Genomic DNA, 20,256 nt, shown 5'->3' with positions numbered 1-20,256 from the left:
CTGTAACACTTAGGACATTTTCTTGAATGGAGTGTGTGCTCAATAAATGCTTGCTAAATGAGTAAATTAATGCCAAAATTTTATCAAGTAGGTGCATCTGAAATAAGCATGCTAATTACACAATATTGGAATTTTAGATTGTTTCTAACATATGCTAGTATAAATGTTGTCAGTGAAATGATCATCTTCATTCTGTACTATCAATCTCCATCCCTCATGATTTTGATATATTTTCCTTAAGAACCTATTCTCAAGAATGAGATGAGTGGGTTAAAAAATATGTAACTTTATTTGGAGCTTAAAGTTGCTTTAAGTTGATGAATTGTTTTCTAGAATTCTTGTATCAATTTACTTTCTTTAAATTGTCTAATTTACTGTAACAAATTTGCTCATTCTCCGTTTCATCCTTGAATTCATATTCTATACCTGAGTGTTAACCTTACATCTGCTACTCAGTTATTCCCTCAGTCTCTACCCAAACTTGAATCTGTTTTCAGCACAATAGATCATGGTTGAAAATGCAATGAGGAGCTCTAGCGTGAGAATTACTTTGCTTTATATGCGCCTATGCTTATGCATATCACATATGTGGCATAAATTAGACAGATAATGGTGAAATCCCTTTATGTAGTGAACTTTAAGAATATTTCCATTGAACTGTTTGTTAACCAACTTACTTTGTGTCTTCAACTACCTAGTGCTGTTAACATACAAATTCAAATTTAAAAAATCCTGAGTAAATTTTGAGGATAAATGCTATTAATACCATTCACTGAAAGGTAGAGGCATTTTATTTTTTATTTTTTTGGCATTTTATTTTTTAGATAATCACAAACTGTCACCCAGATTAAGGTAATATTGTTCTTTTCAATATTTGTCAATTTTCTACATTGTCTCATCTGGAAATTAGATTTTTTAATATCATTTAACATATTACCTGTGCCCAATAAATTGCTCTATAAATCATTGCTTTAAGATTTTTAGCATTTTTAGAAAGGAACTGGTATATATTTGAATATTTTAATTTTAAAACCAGATCATAATATTTTAAAAGCAGTTATACTAACTTTTACTTTCTATTAAAACCATTCTAAATTGAATATGACTTTTACTTGAATCATGGAAACCTCTAATTGTTGAGACTTCATTAACTTCACAAGAAAAATTTACTGGAAACAGTATTTAACTTTCCTGTGTCATGACCCTGCAGTATCTAAGGTGACTCTTTGTGACTAGGACATTTCAATTAATAGCTTCAAGCGATAGATGTGCATACCAAAAGGAATTTCCTAGTAATGTATATTAATCTAGAATGCATTTAAGAGTTAAAGTTGATTCATTTTCCAGTAACACTGTGTAAGCGCCACCTTTAAAAAAATTCATTTACTTCATTTTAATGATATTTTATAAAAAGTAATTTTAAAATGTAGTTTTTAGCATAGTCTGTGGTAGATATGCCATTTCTCTCTCTCTTTCTCTCCTCCTCCTCCCCTTCTTCCTCCTCCTCCTCATTCATCTCTCTTCTTCTTCTTGTTTGTTTAAAAGATATTTAAGGAACACTTGACTATTTGGAGAGCAATCATAGAACCAGTGAAAATCAAGCTCATTGAGCCATGGCTCCTGATTCAGCAGCAATCTAATACAGGCAGGATATACTCATTTAATGATGATAATGTGCCTAATGTAAGTTTACTCACTGTAATCCCAATATATGTGCAATGTTTAATATTACAAAACAAGACAAAACTCACAAATTATTATGAGAAGTCATGCTAATTATCTGCTCATTTTTAGCAAAGCAGTGATTGTCAGTCTGTTAATTAATTGGTTATTGTAGGTAATTTCTTGACACAGATTAACTCAGAAAGCTAGTGTCTCAAAATATGCATTATTAGTCCAAAGAAATACTAAGCTAGAATGGGTGGATAAGCATAATGAATCAATATTAAATCTATCATTTACTATTATTAATATTATTATTAAAACAGTAACTCAAAACTTTGTCCCATTTGATGATGTCATGTTAGTTGTCATTTTTTTTCTGATGGTAAAATGAAATATTAATTCTTAACAGAATGACAATATGGTTTGAAAACAGTTTAGCTAGAATATATAAATATAAATACATGTTAGCACATGAAGAGTTTTTCCTTTCCAGGTTTGCCAATACAAAAAATATATATTTTTTTAAATGCCAAAAGACTCAGGGCATCTGGGTGGCTCAGTGGGTTAGGCATCTGACTCTTAGTTTTGGCTCAGGCCATGATCTCAGGGTTGTCAGATCAAGCCCCATGCAGGGCTCCATGCTGAGTGTGGAGTCTGCTTAAGTTTCTTCCTACCCTCACTCTCTCTTGTTCTCAAATAAATAATTAAATCTCTAAGAAAATAAGAATAAATAATAAATAAAATAAAATAAAAATGCTTAAAAACTTAAGCATTTAGTTGTTCTACGAATTGAACTTTAAAGTAGCTCAGGACAACGTGTCTCACTGCCAAGTTATATTTAGTCTGTTTGGAGTGAATAGTTTCATATGTTTAGATAAATGAGATTATAAGAATTTTAAATTGCTCTTGCCTTATGTAAAATATGAATAACTCTACATTAGAGAAATATTGTGAGGGAAATTGATGAGTCCCTTGCAAGGGGTTCCAAGTTTCTTGGAACAAAATCTTCACATATAATAATACATTTGGGGTAATATAAAAATCATTGAGCATGAATTGTGGCATAGAAAATGTGATGTTGTTAGAGTATTTTAATCTTAATCTATATTCTTTTGACCTGATTTGAGGATTTTGTTTATTCCTTTTCCCATAAGAATTCCAGATCTCTTAACAAACATTGCCAGTCAGTACATTAAGATGAACTATAAGCTAGTCTCCCTTCTATAGGCAAATTTACTCCGTAACTTTTTGTTGTTGTTGGAAATAACAATGAATAAACATGGCAAAAATAGGCTTAAACAACAAAGGACCTTTCTGACTTGCATAACTAGAAAACTTGAGGTGGCATTTTTCTCAGATAATGCTTAAGTTTGACTTAATAATGTTCTCTAGAACAAAGCTTCTTTCTGGCTTTCTGCATTGCCTCGAATGCTATTGCAGTCATCCTAGGATTTTTTCCCTTCGCGATATAAATATAGCTTCTAGCCACTCAAAGGACTATATATTTCCTTCTTCATACAGTAGCCTCAGAAATTCTTGGAAAAACTGCAAGATGATTTAATCATCTTGGGGCAAGTTCCTATTCCAAACCTATCATTTTAGTGAATAGAATGTACTGATTGCCTAAAAGTAGGTCACGTGTCCTACCCTGGCCCCATGGTGTCATAGATTATGGATCATGGACAACATAGATTACCAAATGGAAATCAGGGCCTGTTGTGAGGGTTGAATTCACACACACATATATATTCTTATTTTATTATTTTAATAACATTAATATTTAATTTTTTATATTATCTGGTGGTTTACTTTTAAATTGGTGATCCTCTGTTTTTTAATCTCTTCATATTGGAATGTGAGTGTTATGAGAGACATTGCCTCATTCATTAAGACTATTTTGTGCACCAGTTTATTTTCTGCATCCAGAATAATACCTGGTATACAGCAGGTATGATAAACATTTGCAGAAAAAACAAGTATGTTGTCTCCGAATGGGTTTTATTCTCTCTTGTACTCTTTTGCAAGCATGGGGCATGAACTTTCCCTTAATCTTCCACTGAGGATGCTGAAAATTAAAATATAATAGAAAAAAACCTTGCATTGCAACTTGCAATTAGTATTAGATATATCAGCTCAAGTACCACCTAAACTAGCCTTACTATTAGGACCTTTCTAACAGAAACGGCTTCTGTTTAGCGTCTAGCCTGAATCTCTGTGGTGATGGTCAATTTCCCTCCCTCCTAATTTCTCTGCCCCCTCATACTTAAAGGGGTTTTTTGAGCATGACAATCCTACTACCCAGAGTAGAACAACCTATATCTCTTATTTTTTTCAAAAAATAAAAACCATGTCAAATTTTTCAAAAAATAAAAAAATAATTTTCAAAAATTATTTCAGAATTTATTTCAAAAAATTTTTTTAAAAATTTTCAAAAAATAAAAACCATGTTGCATTTTTTTGCCCCAATTTTACCTGTTCCTAGGGTGGTTGTCATCTTCTGGAAGATGCTACCTCCAAACACAGAGGTGTGGTGACCTGATGACTTCAAAAAAACAACGTCTTGAAAACAGTAGCCATGCCTCACCCACTTTCCTCTCAAGCAAATTACTTGTCTTGAATAATAATATCTGCGACATCAGCAGTTCAGTGCAATCGTCCATTGTTTAGCCAAGCCCGATTCATTTCCAATGTACAGTTTCTCTTCAAGCCCAAGTTAATTGGGCTTTCCCATTTTTAAGTCCTATGAGGTCTCTATCGCTCATGCTTTGTGGCTATTGTTTTCATAAGGATTCCCCCCAGGGCTTGCCATAATTGTCAGAGGCAGCACATTCTAAATCCATATTGGAAAAAAAAAAAAAATTCCTCCAAGGGAAGCACAATCTGCAGATATGCAAGTCTACTTGCAACGTAGCCAGCCTCTACATTTTCTTACAGAGCAAGTGCAGCCCTTGGAGTCACATCTCGGCTTTACATCTTCAAAATTAAAAAGCACATTTTCAGTGTATGGTTTTCCAGAAACAATGAAATAACCTTCCTGTAAGTAGAATATAAGTCTTAAACAATTGGAAAGCAGAAAATATCCTGACTACTTCAAAAGCCCAGGTTTTTTAAGCTTAGTTTTCATTTGTTTGCTCCCCAGGTCTCTCGAGTTTGTATCTACTAGCTTCAGATTTCAAAAAATAATGGCATGAATGGGGCACCTGGGTGGGTCAGTTGGTTAAACGACTGCCTTCTGCTGGGCTCAGGTCATGATCCCAGGGTCCTGGGATCAAGCCTTGCATCAGGCTCTCTGCTCAGCAGAGAGCCTGCTTCTCCCTCTCCCTCTGCCTGCTTCTCTGCCTACTTGTACTCTCTCTCTACTTGTATTCTCTCTCTGTCAAGTAAATAAAGCCTTTAAAAAAATAATAATGATGGCAAAGTTTGTGTCCAAGCCGGAATGAAATACCTGGTATGCCCATCTTCCACAGACATCTCTACAGGTAGAAGATCAACTTCAAGCCCTTATTGTTTTTCCAGGGATCACTCCACTTTTTCTATCCCCTAACCTATTCATATGCTGTCATCAGCTTGTTATGCCACCTGCGGAGGGAGTGTGGGAAAACCTCTGCAAGATTATCATGCCAGCATGAGAGTGCCAAAGGTAATACAGGTCCGAGCAAAAGTGGTTAATAAACATTTTACAAAATCACAGTATCTATCTTACTTTTCTTCAACAAGAGAAACCACATCACAGTTTTAGCTTTCATTATCTTCTTCCAAACTTATAAACTAATCACATTTGAAAGAGTGACAGGAATTATCAGGTTCTGAGGTCAGGAAGAAAGAGTATCTCATGCATATCAAAATGACTTTGGATACTGATTGGCCTAATGTGAAGAATTTATGCAAATAACCAAGAGTTGTTTCTTGTATTCCCTGATAAACTTTAGCTTCTCTAGAGGAAATTCAAATGTTCCTCCACATGTAAATTACGAGGACAGCTCTCCTTTGGGGAATATAGAGTTGTTAATGCTGGGCCTGATATAATTTGGAGGTTAAACATGGAGACAGATTTAAGAATAGCTTTTTTTCAGGCTTTTAATGATAAAGGCCAAATACTTGAACTTCAAGTTTGCTAACCTTTAAGGCCAAAGGTGTTGAGAGAGAAGAGCCCATATTGATGGCTTAATGGAGAATAGTGGAGACATCTGACAAAAGGAATTTATTTTAGTAGCACTTTAATGAAGTGAGAATTTGGCAAAAGGGACTGAAAGGCTGACAAGTCAAAGGTTGAGGTGGTAATGGACTGGATGTCTCTTAAGTTACTGGGACTTCAGTTCAGATGATTTAGTAAAAGATATACACTTAAAGCCATTATGGATAGAGCACTCAAAGGTGTCATTATCTCAATCTTCTCAACTCAATTTCAATACTTCTTGAAATTGTTACTTCCTCTCACTTCTTATCGCCTTTGTCCTGACTACTTGCATAGACTATTACTGCATTAGCTTCTGAATTAGCATCCCACATACCATTGTTCTTTGCCATGGTCCAACTTAACACGAAATTGTTTTTCTAAAACACAAATGCTTAAAGTCATACATGGCTAATGAGAATATAAATTGCTTCCACTTAATGGAATACTATGAAGCACTATCAATCAAAATTAAAAATCCACATACCACTTAACTAAGCAGTTTCACTTTTAAGAATTCATCTTATAACTATCTTCACCCATGTAAAATAATGAATGTGTAGAAATATGCAGTGTGTGCAGTACAGATAGAGAAATTTCAGGAAAAACAGTAAAAGACTAGTTAAATCAATTGTGTTACATTAACACAATGGAATTTATGTAGCCATTAAAATGAAAGGAAAGATCCATATGTACAAAAATGTACTGTCTGCAAGATTTACTTATGTGGGGAGAATAAATAAGGTATAGAATAATATACAGGGAAAAATATAAACAAAAAATGGAAGAATAAACAACATGTTCATAGCAATTACTTCCCAGGAGAGGATCTAGAATGAAAAAGTATGAGAAAGATCTACTTGTCATTATAAATATTTTTTTTTCAGAAATTGAACTTTCTACTGTAGTAATCATTAAAACAACTGCTTTTTTTTAAAGGATATAATGGTTTTCAATAATCTCTTGGATAATCTTCAAAATTGTTAATATCATATACATATATGTGCTATACCTAATATAATAAAATTAGTATTATTTTACATATGTATGTATGTATCTATGATGTCATAGATATCGATAATACTACATGTACCTATAAAGTTCTATGTATGTCATAATACCATACTGATATATATTATATCATATATATATCATAATATCATATAGATATCAATATGATATTATATATATATATTTGTCTATTTATCTATCTAGTCACAGTGGTGGGTAAGAACATTTACATTGCCAATTATTATTGAAAAAAAAAAAACAACAAATTTCCACCAATAGGGCTTTCTTAATTTCCTACAGGTCACGTAGATGGTAAGTTTGGTGGCCTTTGTTATTAATTAGTTCTGTGTGCTTCTGAAGATTCACTTCAAAGGTAACTTTAGGAAAACATGTTCTACATGGAGCTAGGGGCCAAATACATAATGTAACTTTAAAAACAAATAGTTGTAATATAATATACATACAGGAAATTGATCAAACCATAAACACAGAGCTCAATAAGTATCACCATGCTTACCAAATTCATTTTAACCACAAGCACAGATACACACATAACTAAAAATAGAACATAACTGGAACAAAGAAGTGCCACTTCCTAGTCATTAGGAAGAGAACTACCTTCTCTGCCTTCTAGCACCATGTTTTAAAACTTTGTTTAACTAGAATTATATAGTACATTTTCTGTTTGACATATTTCATTCAACACATGTTGGTAAGATTCATCCATTTAGTTATGTGTAGCACTGGTTCATTAATTCTTGTTAATGCTTAGCATTCCAGTATGAATAGAGTACACTATTTATTTTGTTAGTAACAGACATCTGAGCAATTTCAGGTTTGGAGCTATTACAGTGCTGCCACAAGTATTTCCATATCTATTCTTTGGTTTAGCTATGTAAGCATTTCTACTGGATAGATTCGCATTCTATTGGATAAATACAAATGACTGCATCATAGAACAAACATATATTCTGCTTTATTAGATACTGTCAGTTTTTGTAGTGGTAGTACCTCCTTACTAGTAGACTATGAGAGTTACCACTGCTTTTTGTCCTCATCAACAGGACAAATGGATATGTTCAATGGATTTGTTATTTCTTATTTTGTGACTCTGTGGTTCCACACACATGATTTAGTTATGTTTTCTTGAGATTTGTTTTCATTATGACATGTACTTTTTTTCACTAAAGGTTGTTAAAAACTAAAACCCATAGGTAATCACTTGTGTTAAGGCCCCACAGCAGCAAACCAAGACTCATGCAGTTTTATCTTCTTTAGGAATGTGACCTTTAACCAGCCAACGTGAACTTTCCTGGTCAGCACTAGAGGGTGATTTACTGATAGGCCCATTCCATTTCCATTAGGAAGGCAACCTTGCCCAAAACAATGCATTCTTTGCTATTAATTGCCTTTTTTTCCGTTCCCTCCCTGCCTGTAAAAAAAACTTTTTCTTCCCTGAAGCTCAATAGAGCTTTCTGTTTGCTGGATTGGATGCTGATCAATTCATGAATCATTGAATAAAGCCAATTTGATTTTTAATATTTAGTTGGATGGATTTTGTTTCTTAACATAATGCGCTTGAGTTAAAATCTACTTTGTATGATATTAATGTAACCATTGATTTACTTTTGGCTAATGTCTTTATATGTGCTTATATCATGTTATAGTCTACTTTCCTGTGTCTTCCTCAACTTATCTCTCGTGAGCAGCACGGAGTTAGGCTTGTGTCGTTTTTTTTCATTCAGATCGATACTCATTTGCTCATTGGAGTATTTGGACCACTTCCATTCAATGCAATTCTGGTAAATTCAGGTTTTAATGTACAAACTTACTCTGTTTTCTGTTTGCCTAACTGTTTTCCCCCCTATCTTCCTTTATTTAGATTAGTAATCCTTGATTTAGGGCTTTAGCTTTATATTTGGTCAGTAGTTTGATTATAATATGCCTAGATGTTTTTTTTTTTTTTTGTTACTGTTTATAGTTTTTTTAAGATTCTGAGGGGTTTTTAAAATCATATCTGAGACATGAGGCATTATTTACTCATTAGATTTTATATACTACAAGATCTGCAAAATGAATAACCATCCTATCATTCCATAATATTTATGTTTAACTGAACTTTTAAATAAATAACACTTATAATTTAATATCCATTAATTAGCAAAAATAATCCTAAAAAGGGAAGACTTTATTTATTTTAAAACCTGCATTTATTTTATGTATATTTATTGAACATTTACTATTAATAATAATGTGCTAGGTCTCAATTTTAAAAATAAGCAAAAGATTAGAACAGATATTTCTCCAAAGAACATACACAAATGGCAAATAAGTATGCAAAAGATGTCTAACATCATCTAACATAGTTCTAGGGGAATATGATCAAAACAACAAGGAGATACCTATTCACAACATTAGGATGGCTAAAATAAGTTAGACAAGTAATGTGGAGAAATAGGAATCCTCATACATTCCTGGCTGGATTTTAAATGTTATAGCCTCTTTGGAAAACAGTTTAGCAATTCACTGAAATGTTAAGCATAAAGTTAACATGTGAGTCAGCAATTCTACTCCTAGGTAATATACTCAAGAGAATTAAAAACAGGCATTCCAACAAGAAACTCTACACAAATGTCTATATCCAAATTACTCATAATAACAAAAGGGAGAAGCAACTGGAATGCCCATCCACTAATGAATTTGATTAAAAAACAAACAAGGTATATTCATGCAAAGGAATATGATTCAGCTATTAAAAGAAATGAAGCACTAGTACATGCTGCAATATTGTTGCTTTTGTTTTTACAATGGAATTGTACGAGTCCCTATATTTGAAAACTCCAGAATAGATAAGTCTCTGTAGAAACAGAAGGTAAGTCTATGTTCTTGTGTGTGAGGTAGAATTGATGGGGAGAGTTGTTAAATAGAGAGTTACTACTAGGATATACAGATTTCCTTTTTGGGTAATAAGATGTTTTAAAATTAGATTGTGCTAAAAGTTAAACAACTTTGAATACACTATACAACTACTTTATTGTACTTTATTGTACACTTTTAATGAGTCAAATTTTTAGTATATGAATTATCTCAGTAAAGTTGTTAAAGACAAAAATAATAGTAATAATGACAAGATTACATGTATTAATAATATGAATTTTGTTAAAGAAATTTAAAACCACTTATTTTCTTAAAATATTTCCACTAATTGCTTCTCTGACCTCTTTTGCTAATATTTTTGTCAATGGGTTTGAAATCCATCTCTATTTGATACAATTGTCTATTAATTCAATAAAACAGATGACTCAGGAAAGCATTTTGCTCAAAATAAATCAAGAAAACTTCTCACCATTATTTTTCAAGATTAACAAGCTCATTCAAATTGCACAGTTTGAAGAAAAAATATACTGTGATTTGTTTTAACTTGAAGAAACCTTTGAACAATTATGTATTATTTTTTATTTAGTCTTTTAATGACTAGTTTATAAAGAGTAATATAAGAATGGTCATATAAGTTGAACACATCATATTTACTGGGAGCTATAGAAATATTCTTTCTATGGTAACTAATAAAGAACTTACATATTTCTGAAGTGAAATGTGCTGATGATTCCATGAAGACCTAAAAATAATTAGATTTTAATTTTAATTTTGTCTATCTCATAAATTTACTTTACTCCATGTAAATGGTAGTTTAAAACAAATTGTGACCTATTTGGGATGAGCGTAACTTTTTTTTTTTTTCTCAAAAATTACATGTCACGTGTTGGCTTTTCTTTTTGTTTCCTTCCTTCCTTCCTTCCTTCCTTTTCAATTCCATGTACAAGTGACACCATGAAGTATTTGTCTGTCTGATTTATTTTACTTAGCATAATGACCTCAAGTTCCATCCATGTTGTTACAAACAGCAGGATTTACTTCTTTTTCATGGCTGAATTATTTTCCATTTTTGTATTGTATCACTGAACTTTTCTAAAGTAGAACTTAAATGTTCCTAAATAGATAAAATAAGTGAGGTGATGGATATATTAATTAACTAAATAGCAGGAATACTTTCACAATGTGTCTATATTTCAAATCATCATGATAATTAGTTTAGACATCTTACAATTCTATTTGTCAACTATACTTTAATAAAGCTAAAAAAATTATGCACCAGTCCTTAGTCTTATCTCTAGATACTACTTGTCTATTATGATACTTCTTCAATAAACCCATGTATATATATTTTTTGCCCTTCTAATTCTGTGTACCATCTTCTTGAATTCCATGACTCCCACCATACCACCACCTGACATGTACATGAAACCATAATTTTTTATAATATCATTTTTATTTAATTTACATATAGCATATTAGTTTCAGAGGTAGAGTTCAGTGATTCATCAGTGGTATGGGTGTAACACCCACTGCTGGCTACATCACATGCCCTCCTTAGTGCCAACCACCCAGTTGCCCCATCCCTCCACCCCTCCAGCAACCCTCCGTTTATTTCCTATGATTAATAGTTTCTTGTGGTTTGTTCCCCTCTATTTTGTCCTGTTTTATTTTTTTCCTCTCTCTCCCTATGCTCCTTTTTTCGTTTCTTAAATTCCATATATGAGTAAAATCATATGGTAATTGTGTTTCTCTGATCTGACTTATTTCACTTAGGATAACATCCTCTACTTTCATCCACCTCATCACAAATGGCAAGGTTTTTTCTCTCTCTCTCTTTCTTTCTTTCTTGATGGCTGAGTAATATTCACAATATATATACTACATATTCTTTATCCATACATCTGTGGATAGACACCTGGGCTCTTTCCATAGTTTGGCTATTGTGGACGTTGCTGCTATAAACATTCGGGTGCACATGCTCCTTCGGATCACTATTTTTGTATATTTGGGGTAAATCCTGGGTCATAGGGTAGCTCTATTTTTAAGGTTTTGAGGACCTTCCATACTGTTTTCCAGAGTGGCTGTACCACCTTGCATTCCCACCACCAGTGTAAGAGGGTTCCCCTTTCTTTGCATCTTTGCCAACATCTGTCACAAAACCACAATTTTATGTATCTTTTCCCACCTGGGATACAAGCGCTCAGAAACAGCATAAATTATAAAACAACTAAAAGAAGATAAACAGTCTCAGAATGTAGCATAGAAGAAAAAGGAAAAAGGAACAAGGGAAATCATGTAACATGTTTCTAAGAAATTATTATGGAATAAAATGAACTATTTGAAATATTTAGTTTTCTATTAAAAATCAAGGAAAGGAAAGTAATTATGATACTTTCATAATGATTTCTACTTAAATAAGGATTAAATTAGTGGGTGATATAGAGGCAAATACTAAGGATATTAGAGAGAAAGAAAAAATTCTGACTGATTAAATAAAGGATATGACACTGTTGAAGGTTTATAAGGTTATGCCATATTTCATATCCGGTTGTTTCCTTTAATTTTAATATGCAGGGCATATTAATTTTGACAAATAAAACAAGGATCAAAAATCACTTTCACAAGCATATGCATGATAAATAATAAATATTGTAAATGATTATCAAAAGGTTTGATGTCAATACAAAAGACACACCCACTTATAAAGTTCTCTGATCTACTGACAACTCTTTCAGAAATTTAGAGATCTACTCCATTCCTAGCAGCATAAGATTCCATAGTAACCTAATTTCTTACCACAATATATTCATTGCCTATTCTCATCTGCAACTACTTGATAGACTGTCATATTGTTATAAAATATTGATGGCTACATATTACTCATAAGCTAACAATAGGTTAGCAAAAATTTATGATTTAAAAAAAATACTTAATGTGTTTAAATCTAAGATATTTTGTAATTGCCATAAATTTTTTGAAATAGTAATAAATAACTCAAATAAGATAAAATCTACTTTCGATTATTATCTAACAAAATAAAGCTAGTATCCATTTCAATAAATTATATATGAGAGTCTTATGACTAATATTTATTGAATCCATGATATTCTAATAGCTGATTTGTTGACATAATGAGTATTTTTTTCACAATTGACATTTTCATTATTAAAGTATAAAAGCAACTGGAGCAGAAAGTATAATGTAGGCTATTGGTAAATTCATTTAAATTTAATCTCAGACATTTCAATGAAAACTTGTAAATGTGGTTAGGTTAGTTGCTATAGCATACATCAAAACTGTTCTCAGTTAAGAGACTTAACTAATCTACTTTTGGTTTGCCTTTTTTTATTGGAAATGTTGGAAAACTAAAAGTTAAATTTCCCATCCACCACTGAAGGAAGGCCAAGCCATGCCTGTGCAAAATTCACTAGCACGAATATAAATGCAACAAAGCCAAGGAAGAGTGGGGAAGAGAGAAATCCCATGGGTCCTGGCATATTGAGCTCCTTCAGCTCTAAGCTTTTTCTTTTCAAAATTCCATGTTATGTGAAACAAACTAATTTTACAAGTTGTTATTTGTCATGTTTTTGGCTATTTGAAGTCAAATGTCCTATGGAATAGTAAAGCTACTGTGCATTTTTAAAATAATATATACCAACTTAAATATTACTAAAATGTACACCTTTTCACAGATTTGTCACTGTCACAAATTAAAATCGGAATGGTTAAACAATCTGCCTAAATTTATATGGCCAGAAAAATGACAGGCTGGATTTCTACCTATAATTATGATCAGTCCTTGTTCTTTCCATGACATTCTCACTTCTCCGACTCTTGTTAATTCAGAACAGGTTTAAAAATTGTTGTTTTCCTCTCTTTCTGCCAGTAGCCAAAATAATATTTTAAATATATTTGCTTGTCTGTTTGTTGTGATTTACACTCTTATTTTGAAAGAAAATATGAACTTTTCCCATAAATAATTATATTCTAATGTGCTAGCTTCCCACACTAACATATCCTGTGAAGACTGATGGTGGGATGAATTTAACAGTGGAAGGAAAAGACATACCATGGCCTAAGTTCGAAGAGAAATCTCTGATGAGAGCCATTTCTTCTAGTATATAGGTTTCCACCAAATAGTCCCTTATTCTATGCCTATTTGGTGAGCATTGGTAATGTATCTGATGTTGTGCTATATCTTGGCAATATGTACAAAGCAGAGATTCCTCCCTAAAGGTGCTTATAGTGTACCTTTTTACTCATGAACAGTAGCATGAAAGGATCAAAACGTCTAGAAAAGTTTTTGTACCTTATGCTCTTACAGTGGCTCGTACTCGAGCATCGCATGGTAGGTAAACTCTAAGCCAATTCTTCCCTCCCAGCTCTCCATGGAGCTGTGTCTAATCAAAGGAAGACATGCCTGTTAAGAAGATTTTGCCAACCCATGTGCCTGCCTGCATCCTACTAGAAGGAATGCCATTCTTTAATTTATAAAGCCCAAGAAAGTAGTAGGATCATTTGTATATCAGCACACGGAAAGGACATCCATCTTTTTCTGGCTGGTCAAGGAGGTTTACTTCAAGTCATGGTTAAGCACCTCATCTTTCCAGACAGTAAGTGTTCTTTATTCTTTGATCAAAGGGATAAAGAGCTGTCCAGAATAAGAGACATACATATGTGGCAACACAATAAGATGTGTACAAGCAAATTGAATTCAGGAAACTGAGTGTAGGACACAGGATGGTGAAAAGGCTGCAAATATATGCAGGAATAAGATCTTGAAGGCCTCACGTCCCATAGCTAGAATGTTATGAATGTACAGTATATACTGAAATGAAAGGATAGATAACCATACCATAAGTTAGGCATTTACTCATAAGGGGAATGACCTTACATATTTTAATTTACTGAATCAGAGTACCACCTCAAAGACCAAGAAAACAATAGTGATACAGAAAAGAAAGTCTCTGTTTTCAAAGTGAAACTGTAATTTATCATTTTGATATTGTAAAATAAAATGGATCACAATTTGGAAAGAACTTCAGAGCACAGGTAATCAATAATTTTTCAAATTTATAATGCATGATGCACATTCATACATGCATAAATCTATTTAATGTGCAATGTAGCCTAATAAATTTTAAAGTAGCAGAGCACATAAAGTTTATTGATGATATTTAAATTTTTACAGTGCAATGTACCTTTAAGAAATCACCACATGTTGAGTTTTGGTGTAGCATCAAAGACTATCCACAATTATCTGAAAAGGCTATTACAATACTCCTCTAACTCTTAATCTCATAAAACAAGCTGAGCGTTGCTGGGGCAGGGGGTGTAGGGAGAGGGTGGTTGGGTTATGGACATTGGGGAGGGTATGTGCTATGGTGAGTGCTGCGAAGTGGGTAAGCCTGACATCCACAGACCTGTACCCCTGTGGTTAATAATACATTATATGTTACTAGAAATAATTAATAAGAAAATAAAATACTCCTCTGATTTCCAATTATGCATCAGTGTGAGGCAGTATTTTTTGAGATACATCAGTCAATACAAGATTTAGTACTACATTGAAAGTCAAAATGTATGAAAATCTAGTTGCCTTCTGTTATCAGATGCAAAAAGAGATTTGCAAAAATGCAAAATACTTTTTCTATTTTCACTAACTTTTCTGTATCTTGGAAAATAGTTTTTTTCCCATAAAAAATGTTATGCTAGCATGTAGTGAAATTATCACTGTTTTTAAATGAATAAACAAATAATTTTAAACTTTCTCAGTTTTAACTACCTATTGAGTAATATTGATAGATATAATCAGCAGGAACAAAGTCCTTGAGTCCCTCAATTTATTTTGGCAGGTTTATAGAAGTATTACTGGTCTATAATGATCTGCATATATAAATAAGTACAATTTAAGCAATTTGACATAAGCATCATCACAATTAAAATAACACACATGCACATCACCATAAAAGACTCCTCATTCCCCTTTCTAATCCTTTCATCCCTTTCCAGGTCTGCTTTTTGTCAATCTATATTAATTCTTTTCTGTCCTCTGCTGTGTATTAAACCATGTCTTAAGCAATGTCTTAAGAAAGACATTGTTTTGATATCTGTGAGTCTCAAAACAAAAATAATAATTTCAGCTCTCTGCATCAGAGATTCTGTAAAGATCAACTGAGACAGTATTATTTCTGTTTCTTTCTTTCTTTCTTTCTTTCTTTCTTTCTTTCTTTCTTTCTTTCTTTTTTAGGATTTATTTGTTTATTTGAGACTGAGTCACCTAGGAGCCCTGAGGCAATATTATTTTTATTTTAATCTTTTGATAACTGGGAACTGTCACCAATTATAACGGTCAAACACTCAGATGGCATATACATGGATGAAGTTTAGAATCCAGGAATTACAGAATTGTTGTATAGTGAAGGTCAGTTAACTCTGGACCATAGAGATTATATTGTCCATTGGGCTTTCTTTTGATACTATAGATAAAACTAAACCATTTCAGTTGTAAGATTAAATGACCTCAATATTTCAAATGATTGTTACAAAAACCAGAAGAAAATCGGATCACTATTATGAAATTTGAAAGGAAAGAATGACATCTGTCTTAACTAGTTAGGATAAAGATCAGGAAAAAGTGATATATAGCATCTTTGGAGAGATAATTCTCGTGTTTTTGTTGATTATGACAAGCTCAGCATGATTCAATGCTCTGATCGTGCCACTGAAAATATTATCATAACATAGCATTAAATTGTGTTAATCAAAGTCTCATACCCAGATGAAGAAAGTTATTCATCTCATCTACTATGCAGTTCACACTTGGAATAATTTCTTTAATACTGTACATCACAATGTAAAACCGGCATTGGAGAATTAGCATGTGTTCAGAACAGTGAGGTGTCTGAAAACTCTGGCACATTAAGGGAGATGAAAGGAACTGGGGGATTTTAGGCTAAAGATAAAAAAGACTTAGGAGAGCCGTAATAGATGCTTTTAAATATTTGAGTAGCTATTCTATTGGAGAAAGAATAAATTATATGTATTTTATATAACTTTCAGACATCATTGATATGCATTTATTAAAGTTTTAGTGAAGCAGTTGGAACTTCCTAGAGAGGAAGATCCTTGAAACGATGGATGATCTGCCATGATAGACTAGGTAGACAGATTACACAGGGAGATCACCCTTATGTGAAACCTTTGAGCAGCAGCTAATTCATTGCCTGTTTCGGGTGTTTGGTTAGCACATGGGTTTGACGGTATCTGTAATTTGAAAAGGAAATTTAGGAAAAAAGTTAAAATGCAAATGATAAAGTTAGTCATCTGCTACATTTACATGAGCAACTGTCCATTAATATTATATGAAGAAATATGGGGACATGTAGGCCTAAAGCAGGGCTATAATGGGATTCTTACTGAAGAATCTAAACAAATCTGAGACATCTGTTCAATATAGGCTCCATATAGGATGCTACCTAATTTACTTGATGACAGCATTTTGAGGGACTTTGAACATAAAGATAGATAAATAACTTTAGATTCAGAGTTAGTGATGAATAAATCATTTGAGGAAGATGCAGACATGGAAAGAAAAAGATAAACACTCACAGAAAGAGGTAACAAGAAAAGCTGAATTCTAAGAGTGGCAAAGGAACTGAGGTGCAGACCCCTTTATATAAGAAGAGAATTAAAAAATTGGATCACAGGATCTTCTGTTAGATCCTCATGTTATATATGATGTCCTAAGCAATAATTTGCAATCTCAGTTTTCAGTAGCAGCTGTGCAGTCATTGAAATATTTTTATTCACTTTTACACTCTTGAGTCACTTAATACTAATCCTGAAGTGACCTGTGGTTTTCTCTATTATGTGCAATCTAAGAAATCCTTTAGTATATATTTTATGTACAAATGTTTAAATTGAGATATGTGGAATGGGATTTGCTAGGGGTCTAAGAAAAGGAGATGGAAGATCCAGGCTTTAACGGATGCATGAAAAAATTTTTTTCTTTTCTGAACATCTTCTAACTCTATGACTCCCCACTCAACATTTTGTTCTCAACAAGAAGTTTTGTTATACTTAGACCTTCTGCAAAAAATCACTCCTTAACAATATATTTACAAATGCGGCCCATGGACTACTTATATTGGAATCACCAAGGATATTTGTTGAAAATTCATATTCCTATGGTTAATACCATTGAATCAGATTCTATGGAATCCTATTCTCTGGAGGTAAGTCCTAGGAGTCTGCATCTTAAGCAGTATGACTTTTATGCACATGAAATTTGAGAATCACTGCCTTATATAGAGAGAATTTGCTGACCACTCAGTATGAACATGCTCTAGCTTCTACCAAGTAATGTTGATCCCTGAGTCCCAGTCCCTTTGTCTGGTGGTGGGTAACATGGTGGTTTCCTACTATGAATGTCTGGATTCTCTTACTCCTGTTTCCTGGTTGCTGTTGTTGTGGAGTATTACATCATATATCTGGCCAATTCTTTTTTTTTTTTTTAAGATTTTATTTATTTATTTGACAGAGAGAGAGAGAGATCACAAGTAGGCAGAGAGGCAGGCAGAGAGAGGAGGAAGTAGGCTCACTGCTGAGCAGAGAGCCTGATGTGGGGCTCGATCCCAGGACCCTGAGATCATGACCTGAGCTGAAGGCAGAGGCTTAACCCACTGAGCCACCCAGGCACCCCATGGCCAATTCTTTACATTTCAATCCTTCTGGTTTATATGTTCAGAGAGGTTTCATTTTTCCTGTTTGTGTCCTGAAGTCACCTCTAGGATGGCCAGTATTCCCAGGCATCACAGCCATTTGATCTCTTTAATCAAAAAGATACCTGCTTGGGTAAAGACCATTTGAAAGAAATATTAGGAACATTTTTTAACTACTTTTTAAAAGATTTTTAAAAGATTTTTTTTAAAGACTTTTTAAAAAAATATTTTATTTATTCATATGACAGAGATCACAAGGCATAGAGGCAGACAGAGAGAGAGGGGGGAAAACAGGCTCCATGCTGAGCAGAGAGCCTGATGTGGGTCCTGATGCTTGATCCCAGTACCTGGAGACCATGACCTGAGCTGAAGGCAGAGGCTTAACTCACTGAACCACCCAGGCACCCTAAGGAACATTTTTAAACTTTTAGTTTCTAGGAAGTTCTGAACATTTTCAATGGTTTGCCATTGATAAAAGCTATGCAAGAAAGGCAAATAATAAAGCCAAAATCCATGTAGCATTTTGACTTGGTTGTATACAACTCAAATCAGAGATTTGCAGCTTTGAACAGGGGTGGATATAATATTCTTATCCTAGGTTCAGTGTCTAGTTCTTTCACACAATTATGTAATTTCTCACTAATGCAAAAGTCTGTTTTTACACTGAAAACAGAGAGAGGTTCTTTATGAACATGAATGATAAATGGAAACATTTCAAAGTTATGTATAACTAATCAAAGTGGAGGCTATCTTGACATTTTATAAATCTTACAGAATGTCAAAGAACATTTAGTTTTCAAGTTAGATCTCAGAGTAGGTTGCAAGAGTTACTTATTTCCCATAAGTGCTATCATGTTTAAAGATTTTACTCTCATTTCTTTTAACTCAGGGAGGAAAAATATGAAAAATTTATTTTCAAATCGCTTCTAGTTCATCAAGTTAAAGCAAACATACTGTGAGAAATGTAAAACATTGTTTTTTACAGGTTACATTCCTGATTGTTCTGAGGAGTAGAAACTACAGTAAAGACTTCTCTAGGGCAATTGAATGAACTCATTTGCTAAGAATATATTCATTCTTTGAAGAAAAATATTAATTTCTTTTCTTTCTGTAGTGAGTTCAATGGTAAAGTCACAAAGGTGAATAAGACATATTTCCTGTTCTGGGCAACTGACCAGTACTTTGAAGGCCAACAGTGGAAATACAAATGAATAAATAAAAGGATTAAGGTTTTTGTTTTCATTTGTTTTGTTCTTTTTAGTTCTGTGGGGAATGAATCAGAGGATAGAGACACACTGGCTGGAATAAGGAGGTAGTTTTTTTGGGTACTTAAGATAGTTAGATAGTACTATTTGTATCTTTCACTCCCCAGCCATCTTAAAAGTAGGTATCAAATGAACACATTTGGAGAGATTAAGTCATTTACCAAAGGCAGTTTTCAAGTTCCCATTGTAGGTCACATGGCATTTCTTTGATCTCTAAATACTGGAGTGTTTCTCTTCTCCTTATATACTATTCCCTACATCAGCTTTTCTCACTTTTCATGGCTTTAAATATCATGCCATGACTGTGTTGACTACAGTCTTCTCTGTTCTTCATACTCAAGTATCCAACTGCCTGAATGACATTTACATTTGGGAGTATAATGGGTTGTAGAATAGGCACTTAAACTTCATATATTCAAAATTGAACTTCTAATATCTCTCATATCTCAAACCACCTCCTTCTGTCCTTATTTGATTAAATATTAACTCCATCTTTCTCAATTTCCAGGCCCCAAACTTTGAGTAGTTTTTATTTCCTTTT

General features: G+C 33.2%; 1 long non-coding RNA gene across 2 annotated transcripts in view; it reads right to left on the bottom strand.

Annotated features, from left to right (window-relative positions):
* LOC106006354 overlaps window positions 1-20,256 on the bottom strand; it is an 88,371-nt gene that overhangs the window by 25,975 nt on the left and 42,140 nt on the right. The gene's annotated exons all lie outside the window — the stretch shown is intronic.

Source organism: Mustela putorius, unplaced genomic scaffold (assembly GCF_011764305.1).
Source record: "Mustela putorius furo isolate JIRA1106 unplaced genomic scaffold, ASM1176430v1.1 tig00003867_pilon_pilon_pilon, whole genome shotgun sequence".
Lineage (NCBI taxonomy): Eukaryota > Metazoa > Chordata > Mammalia > Carnivora > Mustelidae > Mustela > Mustela putorius.
Note: the sequence above shows the minus strand (reverse complement) of the source record. Positions and strands in the feature narration are given on the sequence as shown.